This window comes from Dromaius novaehollandiae, chromosome 4 (assembly GCF_036370855.1).
Source record: "Dromaius novaehollandiae isolate bDroNov1 chromosome 4, bDroNov1.hap1, whole genome shotgun sequence".
Lineage (NCBI taxonomy): Eukaryota > Metazoa > Chordata > Aves > Casuariiformes > Dromaiidae > Dromaius > Dromaius novaehollandiae.
The window spans coordinates 51,847,892-51,868,766 of NC_088101.1; the positions used below are offsets into that span (position 1 = coordinate 51,847,892).

The 20,875-nt window shown below is 37.6% G+C and overlaps 1 long non-coding RNA gene across 1 annotated transcript in view; it reads left to right on the top strand.

Moving 5' to 3' along the window:
* LOC112986082 (uncharacterized) overlaps nucleotides 1-20,875 on the top strand; it is a 28,109-nt gene that overhangs the window by 1,060 nt on the left and 6,174 nt on the right. The window contains exons 2-3 of the long non-coding RNA XR_003259921.2: nucleotides 6,701-6,810; nucleotides 15,356-15,562. This is a non-coding gene — a long non-coding RNA (uncharacterized LOC112986082). The remainder of the gene's footprint in view (nucleotides 1-6,700; nucleotides 6,811-15,355; nucleotides 15,563-20,875) is intronic.

Consider the following 20,875-nt stretch of genomic DNA (forward strand, 5'->3'; position numbering starts at 1 on the left):
AGGCGCCCTCACAGGAATTTGTGCACATAAGCTGTGTAGCTTGCGTCTAGTGAAAGTACAAAAGCAGACTGCGTGTATGCTGAACCATTGATCTGAGCAGGGCCATGGGACATGGCTAAAATAATTGTTTCCTGCAACCAGGTCAAAAATCTTCCTCTTCAGGTAGGAGGACACTTCAGGTTGGGGAAAATGACAGTTTTGGGAAACTGAGTACATAGTAGTTCTATCCCAGAGGCTGCCATAGGTATAGCAAACTGGAAAAGTTAGTACACCAGATAATTTAGTGCACCAGCATGTGTGCGAGAAGACAGGAAAATCAAGGAACCCATTGTGCTCATAGTTATTCTTGAGGCTATGCCAAAAGAGAGAGAGAGCCTACAGTGATCAAAAGAGGTATGTGTTGCTAATATGTTTTCATATTTAGACTGCTGCATCAGCTAGCTATCTTTTTTTTGAAGAAACTGACAAACCACCAAGTATAAAATGTTTCATTTCACACATACTTCTATTCACTTGTAAGCCAGAAAACTTGGCAAAAGCAGCCTTCAGCTGACAACTTCAGTCCTCAGAGTGGCAAAATGTATAGTTACTTCAGTTTTTAAGACTTCTATGATCACAATTTCGTATGGAAAACAAATATTCACGTACAGTTAGTTAATGAATGAAAAACAACAATTTAAAAGCAACAAAAGGAAAAGAAATTTAATGAAAGTACCGTCAGTCAGGAAGGCATGAGCATGAAGATGAAATGAAAGGCTAGATTATGGCTGATCACAGAGTAAAAGAGCACTCATTTAATTAATCTGGAGAAAAATTTAGCATAATTCAGTTCAAAAAGTTTTCTACTATCCATATATGTGTTTATGTCCGCTTCAAGTATGAACTAAAATTAATAGTGCTACAATTGCTCATGCTAAATTTACTCTTTTTGTAGTTATTTATCACAATTAAAATTCTAAGTTATTAGAATACTATTAACCTTTAAAAAGCAGTGCTTATATGCTGGTCGTATGCAGTGAATGAAAGATTTTCTATTCCATTACCTAAAGAAAATAGCACGTTTCAGTAAACAGTTTCTTAGACTAGGTAATTGCTTTAATTTTCAGCTTTAACTTTGCCATGGTCCTCCTGTTCTAATGATCTTATTAGCCAAAATGAACACTGATTAGGAGTTATCACAAACCATTCCCTTTCTCTGAATTTATCATCAGCAAGTATCTATAAATCAGTGAAAACCATATTCAAAATAATCCAATCCCTATTTCATAAAAAGAACCAAACTAAGATTCTTACATCCTTTTGTTTCTCCCTTGCCAGAGAAGAAACAAATACAGCCTGCAAAATAACTGCTTACACTATTAAACAGTAAGGGTTTTAGCTTTGCAGTGCAATTTTCAACTTTTTATAAAAATGATGTAAGAAGTATATTATTTTTGAGGTGCAAAACTTAAATGTTTTTGTTATGCCTACCAAATAAGTTTTCTTAATAATTTGAAACTATTCTTACATTTCCATCTGTTGAGTCCAGAAATGTATCAATTTATTCAGTTTTTCAAAGATTGTTGACTCTTTTCTTCCTTTTATCTTGTTCTTCCTTCAAAAAAACAGACCAACAACAATCAGCGCTTCTAATAAAACAAAAGTGATATATGTCATGAGAAGGGGAATTCAGTAGAATTGTAATTACTAGACTCTTACCGTGTCGCTAAATGACGTGTTTGCTAAAAACCTAGCTACATTTTGTTTTTCTTTTCTTCTGGTTTTTAGAATTACACTGACAGCTTCTACCAGCCAAGTTGTGACTGCTGTTATGAGAAAGTGCTATGGAGGAGTACCTGATAGCTTCTTGGTTAATGCAGATATCAGGGGTAAATCATATGATTACAGATAGCCAGAGGAGTTGTGCCTGGATACACAGGGTTGTGCTGAGGGCAGTTATCTTGACTTGTTACAGGTGTGGGGCGAAGTCTTGCAGCCTGATACGTTCCAGAAGACATCTCTGGTGGCTGCCTGCTTTGCAAAAGCAGCCATTCCTCTAGGCCTACTCTTTGAATCCCCCATCACCATGACTGTGATTTTATGCTGTGATCTAGAAGCATGCTTGCGTCCCTTCATCTGTCTCAGGACCATTCAGATCATTGTTACAGAACTGAAATGCTGAAACTCAAAGCTCCTCTGCAGACAGCCATGCACTCCAAGAATAGGCCTAATTTCTTTTAGTTTTGTACAAGGACTGGGCAAAAATCTCAGATATGCTCCTCTTTTATTCCACAGAAGGAGGATGTACGTGAAGAAGCATGGTAATACCTCAGGTAGTGTTTTATAGGTTTTTTGTTAATGTTTTGCATTTCTTAGGTGAAAGTCCATAGCATGGATTCTCATGAATTTGCTTTATAGATGTCAATAAATAACCTGAGCTGATTACAAATGTTTTCTATTGCTTCTCATTAATAAGAATATCTAACTTGAAAGATGTGCTAACCACCTGTATAGCTACCTATCAGGACATGCTTATATTTTTTTATCATACCGGCTATGGAGTTTTCACATCTTCTACCTTTTGTCAGTTTTTGATAAAAGCAAACTAAGTTGAGTTTCAAGAAACCTCAGATTTCAGGCCTTCTCCCCACTTCCTTGCTGCTTACCAACAGACTCTGTTAACTCTTTGGCAAGTGAGATTTCTTCCCCAAACATGGCATATGTATAAGATGTCATTCAGAGAATAATATTTGCTACTCACCTGAACATGGGGCCTACATTTTGTTAGTTCACCCTGAAATCATTCTCAAACCTTAAGGGAAAAGTAAAAAGAAGTTGTTGATGAGGTGTTTTTTCCCCCCTCTAATAGAATGATTTATTCAGGAACTAATTACTAGATTCGGAGAGAGACAAAAAGAAATAAATGTAACAATACATATATCTGCTTTATATCTGCTTTTATCTTAACATCTGGTTCTTATCTGTCTTTCAGAGAAGCAGTGCTAGCTGACAGGATAATTTTCATAGTTAGAGAAGAAGAGTCATTATTAGGCAAGTCTCATCTTCCAAGTATTTTTCCAGATAGGAATTTCTACTTGAGCTAAACTGTTCCATCTACATTTGCTTACACACTAAGACCATATTAAAAACAAATGCAGCCCCTGATAATACTCTGTAATTCTCAATTTCTGTGGTTAATTTAATCAAGAATATGAATTTATGACTTCCTCACTGATCAAGTGGGGTTTGTTGCAATGTCAGGCTTTGTTCTGTGAACAAAGTGCTATTGACGCAACCCCCTTGCTGTGAAAACCTAAAGAGGGTTAGCTGCAGCTTGTTAGTAAAGCAGCCCAGAAGTAGACTGCAATAAACTGTTCGATTTATATAAAGTAGCATTTTGAATGGGAGCGTGAACATTTCAGAATTGCTACAGGAGTTTTAACTTCAGATGTAACTTTTTATACTGCATAATTTTGGACCTGTCTATTAATAAAGGTGATAAGAAATGCAGCTAAACCAGCCTTTGATCAAAACCATGTAGGACAAGTAGCAAGACCAATTTAAGAATTATGGTATTTTGGTGCAGGCTGAAGCCTGTTGTAAAGCCAGTATTTTCAAACCCAGGTGCCAAAATTCAGGACATGGAGATCTTTGTACCTACATTTTTACAGATTTGTAACCAATGCCAAAATGCCAAATTTTTAATGCCAAAACCTCTTACTGCAGTCAATAAAACTGAGCATGATCAGCACCTCTGGCAGAATCCAGACGATATTAAGGTGTTTCTATAATTTTCAAGACCAAATTGAAACCTGGTCTCTTCTTAGGCTTTTGCCTGCTTGCATATACCTTACCTATGACATGTGTTCCTTGAAAACTAGAATCAGGAGCTAGATTTAAGTTGTCTTCCTTCCTCTCTAAGTCTGACTCCAATTTTAAATATCACATTCTCTGTCTTCCAGACTCAGAATTTCCGCAGTTCCCTAATTCTCTAAATCTAGCTCCTCACCTTGCTGATAGCAGTTAGAGTTTTTTCCAAGAGCTATCTTTTATCTGCACTTTATTCTCACTCAGGTCACAAGTGAGCATATAAATAGTAGTATTTAAAATAGTCTTCTCTTCCATTTTTAGCATACAGCTATGTTATATTTTTCATCTCACCTTAAGTTTTTCATTGACATACTGAGTTTTTTCCTTAATTTTGACTGTTTTCTTGTTTTACTTATACTGACCATTCCAGTCAGAGGCAAATACTCTCTTCCCACTGTCCTAATCCCCTCGTCAGGACTTTGATAACAGTGTATTCTCCTGCTAGATTTGTTCTTTCTTTATGTTGTTTGCTGATGATTACTCTTGTGAGGTTTTTTTTAATGTTTAAATCTATGTCTCTGACCAGTCCTTCACTCGTTAAATTCCTTGTTCCGTATAAACCCATACTTGCCCTTGCAAGCCAAATTCCTCATTTTATGCAAGCCACCACCATTAACAGGACAGAGATGAAAGTAGTGCTAGAAAAAGTGCTAGAAAAAACAGATAATATTGCACATGTTCTCCTTTTATATCTTCAGTGAGAAGTAGAAATCCCAGGTCTCTTGCTAAGTTGTCTTTTGCAAAGTAATCTGAGACTTATATTCTTATTTCCAAGTCGTCTGGCAACCCCGGCGTTTTCTTCCAAATTATTAATTACCTTCTTTGCCCACCCATAATGGTCATGATCATAACTATTTTGTAATTAGGAGTGAGAAATTAATTTTCTGCTTTCAGTATAAAATTTCATTTTCTTGGCATGCTGCTTCTGTACTCAACACCTGCCCACACACTTCACAGCTTTATTTCTTCTGTTACCTTCCTCTTGTTTTTCAAGGCTATTTCTGAGATCTAAGAAAATTATTTTCCATTTCCATCCCTTTCACTTCACCGTGATTTTCCTATCATGATGCAGTGGCTTTTTATGTTATTTCCATGACCTTTCCCTAAGTCCCAAAATCTGTTACGGTGCATCAACTTATAAAAACTCTCACTGGACAGTAACATGATCTGTACTCACTGCATCAAACACATTCTTAAGAAAGAGGCCTTAACTTATCTCTTCTATCTCATAGAAGGAATCTTGAACATGTGTATCTCTTCATATCTGGGCAAGTAGTTTGCTCTTTGTAGGCATTTTTTTCCTGATATAAATTCCCTTTATGTTTGTCTCCTTTACCTCAGTGGAGTTTCTCTCCAAGTTTCTTATTGTTCCTCCCAAATTATTCTTCATTTGTGCTAGACTTTAAATTTCTTCTATAGACAGTTCTCCTGTTTTTATATACTATTTCTTGTCATTTATCTTAGCCGTATCTTCAGATTTCATTATTACAGTATGATAATAGTTAAATCTTCATATAAGAGCTGTTATACAAAATCATTTTCATATATCTTTATATGGGCTTTAGCACTGGAAAGTTTAAAGTAAATGCGCTAAATTCATTCTGTGGTAAGGGACAAATTATCCTTTCAGCTAACCTGTGGATTGGGATAAAAATAAAAAAAAAAAAAATTCAGGATTCTCAAACATGCCTCTTTAGCTAGCAAAATTAAACTAAGAGAAACATTACTGCTGTACTCCCCTCCTTATTTGTTTTATAGCTCACCTCAGCATGATAAGATCTCTTTGACCTATTTGCCAAGTTTGTGAATACTCCCATTTCCCCAAATGCCCATTACCACCAAAGGCATTTTCCTTCCTCAGTAGTAACTGGTCCCCTCGTAGGATATAGTGGCAAGAAAACTTTAAAACAGAAGATGGCAGAGAGCCTTAATTTTGTAACGTGTCCTGAGCATTAGCTTGGCAGCAGGGCAGAGGGAGCTCAGGTGCCACTATCATATTACGTGCAAGTTCTTTTATCATCTCTCCCTACTCAAACTCTGGCTGTTTTTTAAACTCATTGAGCTAATTATGGAGGAGCAGCTAGGGGCCATGCTGCTTTAACTCATCAATAATGACAAGAGTGCTTGGAGCTGTCAGAGGAAATACATTTGACATCCCAGCTTTGAAGAAACAGGAACTCTCTGCTGCCCCTGTAGATATGAGGGGAAAATATAATCACTAGTAAGCATAATTTATTTCAGAGTTGGCACTGTGATTCCTTCTCAAGATTTCCTGGCACTTTCCCATTATGAGATTCTGGTTTTAGTTGTCTACATCAGACAAACGTTATTGTTCAGGCTGAAATAACCCAAGCTGGATATTTGCCTCTGTTAAGATTATCCTTCAGGTTGTATTCATATTCATTTAATATTACTGTGCCTTTAAAACCATTATAAATAAAAGCAATATGCATTCACATTATGAAGGCATCAACTCAGACAGCAAAGACAGCACGTGCTAAATGGAGAATTCCTACATGGAGCCACAGCAGCTTTGTGCTATAGAAAACAGATGATTGGGTAAAGAAGACAAAGAGTAGGATGTGATCTTTGAAGCTGGAGTCATTAACAAATTCAAAGATGGATGGGCTATAGATTGTGGTAAGAGAGACAGACATTAGTTAGATATTTTCAATTCTATGTCTCAGAATACAACAGAATAACATTAGGATTATACGTACTGAAGAGAAATTATGTTTTGAGAACAACCTTTAGACCAGCATAGGAAGATAAATTAAAATAACAAGCATACTTTATTTCTTCAAAACTGAGGAAGCAAAGGGAATTGAAATGTGATATTCTTCATTTACAGGAAAGTAAACTAAGATGCTCCCTATTACTTCTACAAAAGTTCATCAGATCCTATAGGGACAGTAACAAGGAAAACACCAAATCTCTCCACTGGTATACCTGTCCTAAGAGGTGAGCATTTTTCCACAGAAGATGAATGCCTTACACAAGCAAAATAAGGAACAATTAAAAAAATTGTAAGAATTTTATGGGGTTTGTGAAAACTGGTTACTCTTGTTAGTATAACTTTTTATGATATAATTGAATTATAATAAAAAATGGAAAATGTTTCCATGCCGAAAGTCTATTAAATTGACCTTAACAATTTTTAATGGATTAGAGAACTGGGGGGTCTCTCTGGGGGCTTTTCTGTGGGTTACTTTATTTGAGCATTTTGTGTTGGGCATTTCTTCAAGATACTGAGCAGTGCTTCAGATGGTCTGTAGTATGAGAACCTGAAATTATCTAGCACAATGGAATCAATATTGAGCAATATTTTCTCTCTGAAAGAAACTCAGTCTGACAGAAAAGAGTAAGAGCAGTGTAAGAAAACCGAGACTCTGGCTAAAAACTGGGTACAGAAATTCCCTGTAAAGCAGTACAAATTAGTTGATGTCACCAGAGCAAGAAAACCATAGTGACAGAATAAAATGTTATCCAGGTTCCAGAATACTTTATTATCACCACCTTAGGTCACTAAGCTTCACAAGCTATATCCATCAACTTTGATAGCAGTGTATGTACTCACAGTTGAAGCTAGAAGGTGCAATGCTTTAATGTACTAAAGATTTACATTAAGACACCTGGGTTCAAACTCAGCTTATGACAAAAACCAAATGGGTTTATTGGTCTCAGCCTGCTCTCTAGTGGACAATTGCACATAAACTCAGTCCTCAGAAGAATCCCAAGAAGTAGATGTGTTGGCCAAGACACATGATGAAATTCATATTCTCTGAACAAAATTATTAAGAATAAAAAGAAACTAGATATCTCTGTTTTCTGTGCTGTTCTGAAACACTGTAAGAGGAGATGTTTCCATCAGCATCTCTTAAATACTGTATTCAGTCCTTGTTACCAGGATTTGAAAGGATACAGCAGAACTGGAAACAATCCAATTGACAGCAGCAAAGGCAATTAGATGCTTCCATGTTAGGGGAAAATGAAGATAAGATGACATATTGCTGTAATGGAGGAATATAACATTCATGACTAGGTAAAATAGTTGTCCGTCCTTACCTGTTTTTCATAATACCAGGACACTGAGACACAAAAAGTTGACAAATGTAACATGATAAAAGGAAATCTTTTTCAATACATAATTAACCTGTGAGCTTATTTCTGAAAGACAACTTAGAGACATGAACTAAATAGGACTTAAAAAGATTAAGCTTTTATATGAATAGTAAGAATAGCAAGAGTTATGTTAGATAGTATTTAAATGTATAAGCAATATAAACTCTCAAGATTCAGGATATAACAAACAAACATAAATTGCCTAGAGCTTGGGAAGAAACTATACCCACCAATGTTTTATTTCATAACTGCCCCTTACAATGGTTACATTCATTTCAACAGGCAGGCAGTAGAATGCTGGAATCTTAAATTTGTGTAGTTTCTGGTATTTTCTGTGCTTCCAAACTAAATTCCTTAGTGACTCATTTGCAGAAATCAGGTGCAAAAAGTTGTCAGGAACTCTGATCCCATTTCTGGTTATTTCCCTTTATATCACTTAACCTTTTATAAGTCAGGAGAATAATACTTGCTGATATCCAAGCATTTACAATTAAGTACAGTCATATGCCAACTACAGAAGCAAAGTAAATATTTTGTCAAGTTAAAGTCTCTTTTTAAAACTTAAAAAAATACAAATTAATGTTGGTTATTATTAACTTATAATTGACCATTTACATCTTAACACCGACAGTTTTGCTTTTTTTTTCTTTTGATTATGCAGTCTTGTACTTTATTCTAGTCTATGCTGAACATTCCATCATTTTTCGTCATGTCATCTACCTCACTCGCAGGGATATTTGAACACTTCTACCTTTTACAAGCTTACATTTCAAGTTCAAAATTCATTTAAAATGCATTTTTTATCTAAATGCAATTCATCTCATGGACTGGCTGCTATTTACCATGTTTAGAATACTGTATTTATGGATTTTATATGGTCAAAAAACAAAAGCAGTCTCTTGAATTAATGAAATTATTCTTATTCTGAATTTAGAGACAGTTTATCAATCATTAACTTCCATTGCTCTCTCAGTTACAGATTATACTACTAGTTGCCAAAGCCCTTATTTCTGTGGTGTTTTCATAGTTACCATTTCTGATTATTTTATTTCCAATCTTACCATAGTTGATGTTTTACTTAAAGCTTGAGCTAGAAAATACTAATGAGAAAATGTGAGCTATCATTTACAGAAAACTTTTTTTCTAGACTTCATAGTTAAAAAGTGTGAACTAAGTCAATCTGATAGCCCCTAAAAATCACAAGGCAAATATAGTAAATTCTTAATTTATTATTAATTAAATGTTGCAATATGGAGAAGAGAGCTGACTCATAATTGCTGAGCATTTGAAGATGACAATATGTTTCCGTGAGTAAATTTTTACTGCAAAATTATGTATTTATGGAATAGCTTGACATGTGTAATTTCCTTCCAGATTAAAAAAAAATAATTAGAAATGTTAAATAGGTCCGAAATTTATCAAGCATGATTCAGAGGAATGAAGCAGCTAAGACTCATGTAACTTCAAAAGAATGTGAATTATGCATTTAAGTTCAGACTTGTGGCATGAACTGAGATAATTACCAAGAAAATATCAGCTTTTGCAGTCAATAAAAGACATCGCATAGAGTTTGTCAATTTTTCTGAGCTGACAAATGAAAAATGATTTCTACTGAAATGAGTTACAGTTTGTATGAGAACTACTATGGTGCCTAAGAGCTAATGTTTTTATTCTCGAAGCCTGAAGCTGTAAGGAATATTAATAAAGCTATTTGTATTTAGCTAGTTGTAGTATATCAGGTACCCAATAAAAAAAGAGGCTTCTTGATGGACGTAGTCTTCAGTTTCCAAGTGGCACCAAATAGCTTTCTAAAAATGATTTTCTGCTCTATTCTCCTTATAATTCAATGGCAGTTGGGCCAGGAAAACCCTGTCACAAGTACTAATTGCTGGTACAGAATTTCTGTTATACTCATGACTGCCTGCTGGCAAATACTAATGCATAAACCAGAAATGAATGAGATGTTCTATAGCTCAAAAAGGTGCTGGACATGGGATATAGCAAGTCTCCTGGTAAAGGAGAAATTGCACCCATAATAGTGCTGCCTCACTGGTAGAGGGCAAATGAATAAAAACCAGTATAGTTTATGCTATGCAAGAACTTAATCTTGATTTGTGATCCTGTAAAGGAGCTTCAAATTCTTTATCTTCTGCAGCATAGAGATCCATGCATGTTAGAGGAGGGGTATACTGCAACCATGACTGTATATATTCCAGAGATGTAAAGCACTGAATGACAGCCCAGGATCAGCCAGAGCTGATCGAAGCCTCTTGTCTTCCTGTCAGGGAGCAATGGGAGCAGGGCTGCTCCATAAAGAAGGGTGAGCCAGGGCTGAGGATGGCCACAGCACAGGCCAGTCAGTGGCCTCACCAGCAGGGCGCAGTCCCACAATGCCAGAGGCAGGTGAGCAGAGCCAGGGTGACAGCAGTGGGCCCTATCGACAGTCCAGCAAGCATCAGGAAAAGACAAGGTAATAAGCCAGGTCCAAAGTCCAACCAGGAAATCAAAGAGCAATCCAGGAACGGGCCTAGAGGCAGATACACGTCCACCATAGCTCCCACAGGGACTGTAGTCCCAGCCTGAGCTGAAATGGTGCCCCTGCTCAGAAGGTCTGGGGCAGCCTCGGGTGAGGCTGGTCAAGGTGTCTAGTGCCCATTAGTGTACTCAAGGCCCTGACACTGACTTCTGTGGGAGCCCACTGTGACAAGCTTATCTCTTTGATCCTAAATTTAGAATATGTGAGAATGGGTTAATCCTACATGGTTTTTTTTTCATTTTTGATAATGTTTTCTTGACCAAATTGGTACTTAGGATCCAAGCTTTCAAATTTCTTACTGGTTGCCATCACTTGGGAAAGTGCCATAATATGGAACAAAGTTTAAACTTTGGATTTCAGCTTTCAGCTGAATATTTTCAGCTTTTTCTCAGCTTTTTTTCAAAAGGCTTCTGAACCTTGGTGCAGAAAAGTGTAAGTAGTAAAGATCCTTAGAAATCTGGAAAAGCACCCTAGTATGGAAATGAGAAGAATCCCAGTCTATTATTGTAGACTCATAATTCTGAAGCCATAGTTACTGATTTCAAGTGTCATAACTGAACTCCCTTAGCCATGATACAGATTCCTCGACAACATTGCCAGTTCCCCTATACCCAAAGGTGTAGTACACTTCGGATGAGTAGGCCATTGTCCTGAACAACACACCTTCCCACTAGCCTGACTGGAATTTACAGTACCTGAGACATGCAAAGTCTCTTATGTCACATTGATGACAGACCCACACCTTCCTCCTGCACAATCTCTTAGTCATTCATTTTAATTCTCACAGTTGACTTCTGCAAAGAGGCCTGGTACTGAGCCATTCCCTTGGCTTCTGCTGACCCTATGTATGCAAGACTCATGAAACAGCTGGGTCACTGAACAGATACCGTGAAGAGTTGTCCCTTTCACCTTAGCAGGGAAGCTGGAGGCCCATCCTACTATCAATAGCCTTATTGTCCAAAGGATCACTCTGACTGCCATTATCATTACAGATATGATGTCAGAGATGACTGGTTCGTCCCCACTGCCATGGTCCCAAAATGGCAGGAAGATTGCAACACAAATAGAAATAGGGACAACTGTTCTCCAAAACTGACAATGATACAAGAGAGACACACACTGGGCAGCTGAATGAATTATCCATAAGAGCAGAAGAAAAAGGGAAGTCAGGTGAGAGCCCAGGAAGTCCTAGAACAGCACACACACATCTCCCTGTATTTTTCTTTCTCTTTTCTTTATAAACACACCTCTGAGGAACTGTGCCAGGAATCTCTTTCAACTGCACGTAGACTAGATCATGGTCAAGGAACAGCCACTGGCTTATGCCCAGCACTTCTTCCCTACAGTTTTATTTTAATTCAAAAAGAATAACCAAGTAAGAAAGAGGAAGTTTGTTAAAAAGAAGCTAAAAGGGGCACTAAGAGTCTCAACTCTGTACAGGCACCAAGGAACCTATTTAAGGATATGGTATTAGAAATATATACTGTCTCTTAAGAAAGACTTTAGAAGGGGCAAAAGGAAGCTGGTATAACTACAGGGTAAGTGAGGTTGTTAGAAGCAAAAATACATCTTTGAACATGCTGAAGTCATGTTCAAATGACACAAGAAGAAAGAGTCACAAACTCTGGCAGGTTAAATGTGAAAACATAATAAGGCAGGCCAAAAAGCATCTGAAGAATAACTAACAAAAGGAATGAAAACTAATAATCCTTTTCTCTACAAAACACCTCAGGAGCAGGAAGTTTGCCAGAGTCTGTAAGACCAGTTGGTTTTCAGGGCATAAAAGAGTGCTCAGAGAAGACAAGGTCATTGCAGAGAAGCTAAGTGAACTCTTTGTATTGGTGTTCACTGTGGAAGAAACTGGGAAGATTCCAAAACTAGAACCCTTCTTGGCAGGGGACCCATCAGAAGATCAGTCTGAAATTGAAATTACTGTAGAAGAGATGGAATAAATAGGTAAAGTGAAAATCACCAAGATTGTATGGTATTCACTCCAAACTTCTAAAGGAACTCAAGGATGAAAGAGCTGAATTACTCACAGCAGGGTGCAACCTATCGCTTAAAATTGCCTTGCTTCTGGAAGGCAGCAGATGTGACATCAGTTCTTTAAAAAGATTCCAGAGAAAATCCAGGGAACGATAGGAATGTAAGTCGGACGTGTATTGGGCAAATGAACAGAAACAATAATAAGGAATAGAATTAGGGGACACCTGGATAGATCCGATTTATTTGGGAAGCGTTTACATTCTGTAGAGTAACGTACTGCCTTACAATTCTGATAAAAGTCATTTAAAGGAGTCAAAAAGGATATGGATAATATGGGGTGATGAGATCAATACAGTCTACTCTGATTTCTAAAAGACTTGAGTTCAAGTCAGACTTAGGGTTTGCTAAACTGGAATGTCTACAGGGTGGTGAGACAGACGGTAGAAAATAGATCACCCAGGAAATGCAGGGCAGGCATTTGGGGGTTTTATAGGGAGAACATTATGCAAAGGGAATCTGAGTGTGTTCAGCCTAGGCCTGGCATCAGCCTTGGGACAAGACTGAGGAAAAGTAGTTGGAAAGAGTGTGGCTCTTGTTCCCAGGTGGAGGAAAAGGCCTAGAAAAGCAGATAAGACCTCTCACTGGTAAACTGAGACAGTATTCACTATATTATTATTTTCAGTGCATTCAGATGTAGCCCAGTAAATATGATTTTGCCAATACTGGTAAAAGGCCAGAGACTTTGTAGTGACCTCACAGTGCAGAGTCTCAGGAGCTGTCTGGGCTTGTCTTGACTTGATCTGAATTTAGTTTCCTTTACCAGTGTATGACAATCATCTAGTTGTCAAGTGAGTATTTTCTAACTTGGTTGAGCTTGGTTCTGTGGCTATGTGGTATCTGGCATATGTGGTAAAGGCCTAACAACCCTAAGCAGTCACTGCTTAACAGTAGCCCTTTACATTGAAAGGGGCTGTGGGAGCCTGGGAGGCAGCTTCCAGGCTTTAGCTGGGAAGCAATGAGAAGGAAGCAGACTGTAGTAAGAAAACTCAAGCAGACCCCAAGACCAAGAAGGAAGAAATCCCCACCATGAACATCATGCACTTCCCAGTGAAGGACTCAGGAGGCCAATGACTCGTAACATACCCCTCTTCTGATGCAGTCTTGTTGAGGAAGGTGGAAGTTGTTGACCATAGGATCCAGTGGGACATGGAAAAGGTGAGCATAGCACCAGAGAAACTAAGTAGACACGAAGAAGTTTATGACCAATAATTTTAATAGTATCGTTTCTTCTATGTATTCTTTCTATATTAATGAGTTAATTTGGACCATTAGGCTGTTAAAACATTAATGAGACTGGTGTCTGCCTTTGACAAGGTTCAGAAAAGGTAGTTGGAAAGAGTGTCCTCTTGTTTCCACATGGAAGAAAATGTCTGGAAGAGCAGAGAAGACCTGTCACTGGTAAATTCTGAGACAGTATTTGCTTTTGAACCTAGTCTCCAGCCTAGGCCAGGGTTAAGGTTTGTTTATATACAATGCCAACAGGGATGGTGGAACTGAGAGTAAGAAGTGGAATTTTGTGAGGGTGGAGGGCAGACCTTAAGAGATTTTTCAGGGACAGCATTAGGCTAGGATATCCTGAACCTCACTAAACAGTGAGGGCTTCTGGTAAGCTTCTTGCATGAATAAATAGTTGGTTAAAAGATAAGAAAGAAAGCATCAGTAAATGGTCAGTGTTCATAGTGGAGGGTTTCACAGTGCAGGTCACTAGTGGAGTTTCACAGTGGTCTGTCTGAGACATGCTCATATTCATAAATGACCTGGCAATGAGAGTCAGCAATGAGATGACAGTGTGTGCTAGTGATAGTATAAAATTAATGGTTAGAAGGACAAGAGTTCGTTGTGAAGAACTGCTAAAGTCCCAGACACTGGCGAATAAAATAGCAGATGAGATTTTACACAGAAAAATGAAAATTTATGCACATAAGAGCAAACAATCCTCATTTCACTTATAAAATCATAGGCTCTGAGCTGACCATTACCATGCAGGAGTGAGATCCTAGGATTATGTTAGACAGTTCCATGAAATAGCTCATTATTTCATGAACTAGAGCAGAACCAGTTTTAATTTTAGAATTAATAGAAAAGAATAAGAAGAACATAGCAGAGAACATCATTATATTACTGTGTAAAACCATGGTTTGCTTGCCAACTTCTTGAGTAATGTGTCCCTTAACTCCAGAATCATAGTAAAACTAGAGGAGGTTAAGTGAAGGATAACAAGAATGATCAAAGATATGGAAAAGGATGAAGAATGAAGAATGACTAAATCTATGTTTACATTAACAAACTGATTGGTAGGTTAAAGCAATTGGTGATGAACCCCCTACCTGTGAACTGTATGTGCTTCAGAGGGTTTATTTCGGACTAGATTTAGTCTGCTTCCCTGGACCAAACATCAACATCAGACATGTAGTTTGAAGTTGCAGGAATGATCTATCTTGGGTTCTAACCATGAAGATCCCATGATGGTTTGGAGTGCATTCGTTTCATACCTAGACTATAGTTTCCAGTTCTGTTTCCTCCAGAAGAAATCTGGTTTGTGCATACCAGAATAGTCTGTGAACTGAATAAATGTGTAGTAAGTGGGGATAACTGGGGACTGGCTTCAATGGCTTCAAACCATTTTGGTTTGCTTGCCACAAGCCAAAATGGAAATGGAAATAGACACACAAATGCTGTCTATGTAAGTTAGTATTCTTCAGCCTGGAAAAGAGATGTCTTAGGAGGGATATGATAGAGTGTCAAAATCATGAATGTCACAAAGAGAGTGAATAGGCCTTTATTGTTCATTATCTCTTCCAGTTCCAGCATTAGGGGGAGTCACAGAAAATACATAAGACCCTGGCTCAAAACTAATAAAAGGAAGTGGTTCCTCATGCAACAGTAGTACACCTATGAAATTCCATGCCATTGGATGTTATGGATATTTGGAGGTTACCTGGTCTTAAGGAGAGTCTGGTCAAATTCATGAACATGAAGTTAATTGAGGACTGTGAAATCTACTAATGGGTAAGTCCAGTTCTCTCATCAGTCACTCCCTCCTGTCAGTTACCACCAGAGTCCTGGCCTAGCTCATAGGTCACAGACAACTGCTTCTCCTTAGTATAGCTGTGGCTCTACTGTCTCCCCAGACCAGACAACGCATGGTTCTGGAATATGTGCAAATCTCACTGATTCTGCTTATTAACTGATGATCCAGATACCAATGATCAACCCTTCTGTATCATGGGACTGGGAGTGTATGGGAAGGAGGGTTTCTTTTTGATTTGGCAAAAGTTCTTACTAGGGAGCTGGTCACAAAGAGTAAGAATCTGGCCAATCTAGTGATTTCGCCATAGAAGAATTCATCTGAGAACCTTGCAGGTACCTAGTTTTTCAGGTAATTCCTACTGTTATTTTCTCTGTACACACAGACCCCCTCTTGCCTCTCTGATGCCTTGAGGGATTTGTGCAGATCACCTCCTCCTTCTCCATCCCTATCATATCACAGCTTGCACCCAGAGATCTAGGCAAAAGCCATTTGTACACCACCACCAGGGAACTAAGGTGGGATTTGACTAGAATCAAGGAAAGGTAGCTGAGTGTACCTGAAAGTGATACATCATACAGTGTTCCCATTTGTACTTCCACTTCCAGATGACACTGAACTCAAGATCGGTAAAGCCAGGGAAATAGAACATCCCCTAGAACATGCAGTACAAACTATGTCTCATCTTTGAAGGAAGTGAAAGAGAATATGCCAAAAGGGATAGCCACTGGTCCAAGAATATGTAGAGGAGATGTCAGCTCTGTCACATCCCTCTTTGGCCCCACAGTTACAAATGTACCTAGTGTGGTGCAAGAGGCTTTAGGCTTGCATGCTCTAAGAGATCAATTGTCATGATGGACAATCACCAGGGGCCAGAAAACCTCAGGAAGCAATGGTGGGACACATAAGCCAGTGTGATAAAAGTGTTAAGTCACGTGAATGGATAGAGAACCTGCCCTCTCAGCCACAATCTGAAACTGGCTACCAGTTTGTGAAGTGGGCTGTAGTGCTCAAGTTTATGGACCATACTTTGCATATGAAACACAATTATGTTCTCTCTGCATGGAGAGACAAATTCAGGCCTTGTTCTTCTGATTTCGTGCAGTCAAAATGACAAGATGCTAGCATTTGTCTGTTTCCTTGTTTTCATTATTTAAAAATCCATATCAATTAATAAAGCACAAAAGATTGCTCTGTGTGTAAGGAAAAAGAAGTGTTGCTCAGAAAAGTCCATGTTGCCATTAATGTGCCCACAGGATTCTGAATGAAGTCAAAAGAACAGCGTATGGCAAAAGTCTCAAATCAGACCACAAATCTCTGTTGAATTCATAGGGCCTTCAGTGGCAAGGAATTCTTAAGGAATTCCAGTTCTAATTATATAACAGCCTAATAGCTTAGAACAGTAATTCTTCTCACATCAAATGTAATGGGTACTTTTCAGATCTAATGTGTTCGTGACACTTTTGCAGACTCATATTTCCTTTGTTGTCTTCACATTGCTACAGAGTCGCACTCCAGGGTAATTTATGAAACTGTAACTGTAAAAATATGATTGGCAGATTTTTGTATGTGAAATATGCTTCATGACATTTTAAAGTATTTCTTGATGGAATCTGCTTTGTTCTCTATTAGGCTGCAGTTCATTTCTGTTATGTGAAATCAGATTTTTGCATCAGGGACAGTAACAAATATATTGTTTTATGTACTGTGTCTCAGTAAAATATTAAATGATGTTTATGGTATTACCACAGATATCTAAAAAATACAAAAGAAACATTTTTGTTTTGGTAAACTGCCTAGACTTACATGTAAATAGAATTTTTAATATTTCTGTGTGAAGATTACCAAAAGAGAAATCATACATAACAGACTTGCTTAATTTCTTTGAGGAAGTGACAATAAAAGCAAACAAGGGTAAAGAAGTATACATTATTTACTTTGATTCCAAAGAAGCTTTTAATACAGTACCAAATACATTATTAATGAATAGGCTAAGAAGGTAAGGAAGTAATACTCAACTGGATAACAAACTGGCTTCCTTACAAAGCCAAAGAATGATCATAAATGTAAAAGGAAGATGATAAATGCAACACCACAGAGTTTAACATTAGACCCTCATCTTGGTCATATTGGTGAGCAGGAAAACTGACAGAGCTGCAAGGTATGCAATTTGGTGAGTGTCAGGAATGCAGGGAAAAGCTAGTCATGAACAGAAATGGGGAAGATATAGTTCAAACCAGATGGGAAAAAAACAGGAGGTATGTATGTCTTAGAAGTGATAAATGTAGACTATATAAAAGAAAGAATAAGAAAGTTAAAAAAAATAACAGAGATTATGCCCTGAATTGTAGGCAATATTGAGCATGTAAAAGATCTGGCAATGATAGATATAAACTTTAAAACATCTGTTATTTAGATAAATGTTTAGATTAATTTATGTTTGAAACACTCAGTAAGAATGCAAAATACTACACAAATACAATTAGCTGTTCAGCATCTGGCAGATGATAGAAAATACAAAAATGCTATGCAGAAAATGGTGAATGCTCTAGAGTGAAGAAGTGCTTATAAAATCCAGAATCATATACAAAGGTGTACAAAAAGAATTCAAAACTGAAATATTAGTTTGAATCTATCCAGGAAGACAGAGGTTAAAAGTTCTTTCCATCAGATTATTAGTTTGGCTGTCTTTGTGCCATGAACTGGCAATTATGCCAGCAGACACATTGATGACTGACAGAGTAGTAAAACTAATTCTTCTCATATCTTCCTGTTGTTCTCAGTAAATCAGAAGGAGGCATACAGGTAGATGACAGTGCTTGTGGGAAGACTGCTCTGATACCTCTGGGAATAAAGATGGATTTAACATACCCTATTTCAGAAGTGCATATATTGAGCACTATAGAGAGAGAGAGAGGGAAAGCAAGGGAGTTCTTGATGGCTATACTTTCTAACTAGTGAGATATATGCTGAATTCGTCTCTGCTGTATTTATCCTTGTACTTTGTGTGTTTCAGTTAGAGTTATCCCAGAGGGTGCACACTCAAGAACAGTGATTGGAAACAGTGCTGTTGCTACAAAATCGTTGACTTCCATAGTCACATTGAGGTTTAGTGTCTCACCTGCCTTTTCAGTTTCAAAATGGAGCCTTTAGGAGAACCAGTTAGACAAGATTAAGACAATAAGTGCAAGCTACATTTCACCCCATCTGACCATACTCATTATCATCAAGATGGCGTATTCTTTTGACAACAGCAGCTTGCAAATAAACATTGGGCCGAAGCTGAAGCAAGAAATAAGTGATGCTACTTGAAGAGCTCACAGAGGCAGTACATCTACTCTGACTGAAAATACATAACCATGGGTGGCCAATTTAGTCTCTAGTTAGGGACTGTTTGTGGATGCTTACTGAGGTTCTTACACAGTTGCATCTGGGAGTAATGCTTGCTGTTATCCAGTTTTCTAGGAGTCTTTGTTGAATCATGATAGGTGATGACCTTGCTCTGTTATTCATACTTCATTTGCCTAGAGTACAGCAAAACAGTGCAAAACCTGCAGCTCTCAGGAAATTCTAACTTGTTCCTCATCTTCTGAGCATCATGGTCAATTCTGGACACACAGAACTCATTCTCCACTTTCCATATTGCTTTTACATAGATCTGAAGTCAGATCTGTGATCTCAGTATTCCGCAGCCTAGAGCCAAGCTAACTGAGAGCCAGAAGTTGAAGAATATGAGGATAAAGTTTGATAGTGTTGCTTTTGCCAGACTCCATCAGGAAACATTTACCTATATGACAGACAAAATTTCAGGAGGGCTGAGTGTAGGAGGAAGAAGGAAATATAAGATCAATTTTGGCAGAAAGAAAGTACTATTACACAGGGTCACCACTTTGTTTCATGTGCAAGACCTACTAAACCAGAAAACAGCCCTTACCCAGCAAAGCAAAACCAAAAGATGACTCTATGTTTCCTTGGTGTTTTTAGGGCATAGGTTAAATGAGGATAGCCATCACATTTAACTCGCTACTAGAAGGAATTAAAATAGTGGGATCATAAATGCAGCATAAGAAAATGAAGCATAAGAAAATGAAATGAAATGAAATGAAAAAAAAAAAAAGAAAAGAGAAGAAAAGGTCCTTTTTCCACAGTGAATTCTAACATCCAGAATCTAGAGCAACACAGTTGTCTTCATACTGATTTCAGAGGCATATGGAGAAAATAGGATTGAATGCAGTGATTGTGGGGGATTCTTTCTCAGGGGTTTTTGTGCTGGGGATCAAAGTACAGAGAACAAACTAAACCTTTTTCCCACTCCATCTGTATCCTTCTCACAGTAAGGGGATGAACTAATCTTGCTATGCTGGTCTGTTTTGTGTTGCTCTTTGTAGATCCTCTATATTATTAAATCTTTCTGAGCAGCAGTGAGTATGGAGAGTCTTCATGGTTTTCTTTTATGACTCTCCTAAATTAACCTGTGACTGCTTCTGCTTAATGTTTAACATATCTCAGATATTATCATCATCTTACTGGATGACTATAGTATAAAGGTGCTGTCAAACTCTCTAATGAATCTTACATCTATACTTCATATCTAATATTTTCATAAAGAATTTGTCTTCAAAGTCATTCAGATACCACCTTTGGTAGATTTCCAAATTTCATATTCACAAATTAAGATGAAACCCTTCCTCCTTAGAGCAATCTCCTAATGCTTCTTAGCATAGCATTGTCAGTTTCTAACTTTGGAGTGCTTAGTTTTGCAACACTAATGACCATTTTTTGGTAGAAAATGCAAAACAGCAATCTGCTATTAACATCAGTGCAATGATGAATAGAGGTAGGCCCAATGATTAAGAGCATATAATTCTGGTATGCATTGGAGAATAGTTTCCTTGGGATCCTCTTCTGGACAGTTTTCCAATGAATTGCTTCTTTTACAAAGCTTTCAAGATACCTAGAAATTTTATACAGGTGTTTATAATAGGTTGAAAGGAATATAATAATGTTTTTAATAGGTGTGTAGTGAATGAAGCTGCTTTGAAAATGAATGATGGTAGAAGCAGAAATGGAAGCAATCTTACTACTGTACTGGAAAAAGACAGACATACTGCAAGTTCTGCTTTATGTTATTGCATAGAGAAGAATTAATATATCAAATGTACTTATTGGCAGGTCACTTATAGCCAAATGGTGATCAGCTATGGTTATACTAAAATCTTGAACACAGTCTTTTATACTCTCTACTTTTATGAATAATCTGTTGCATCTTCAGAAATCATAATTGACAAAAATGA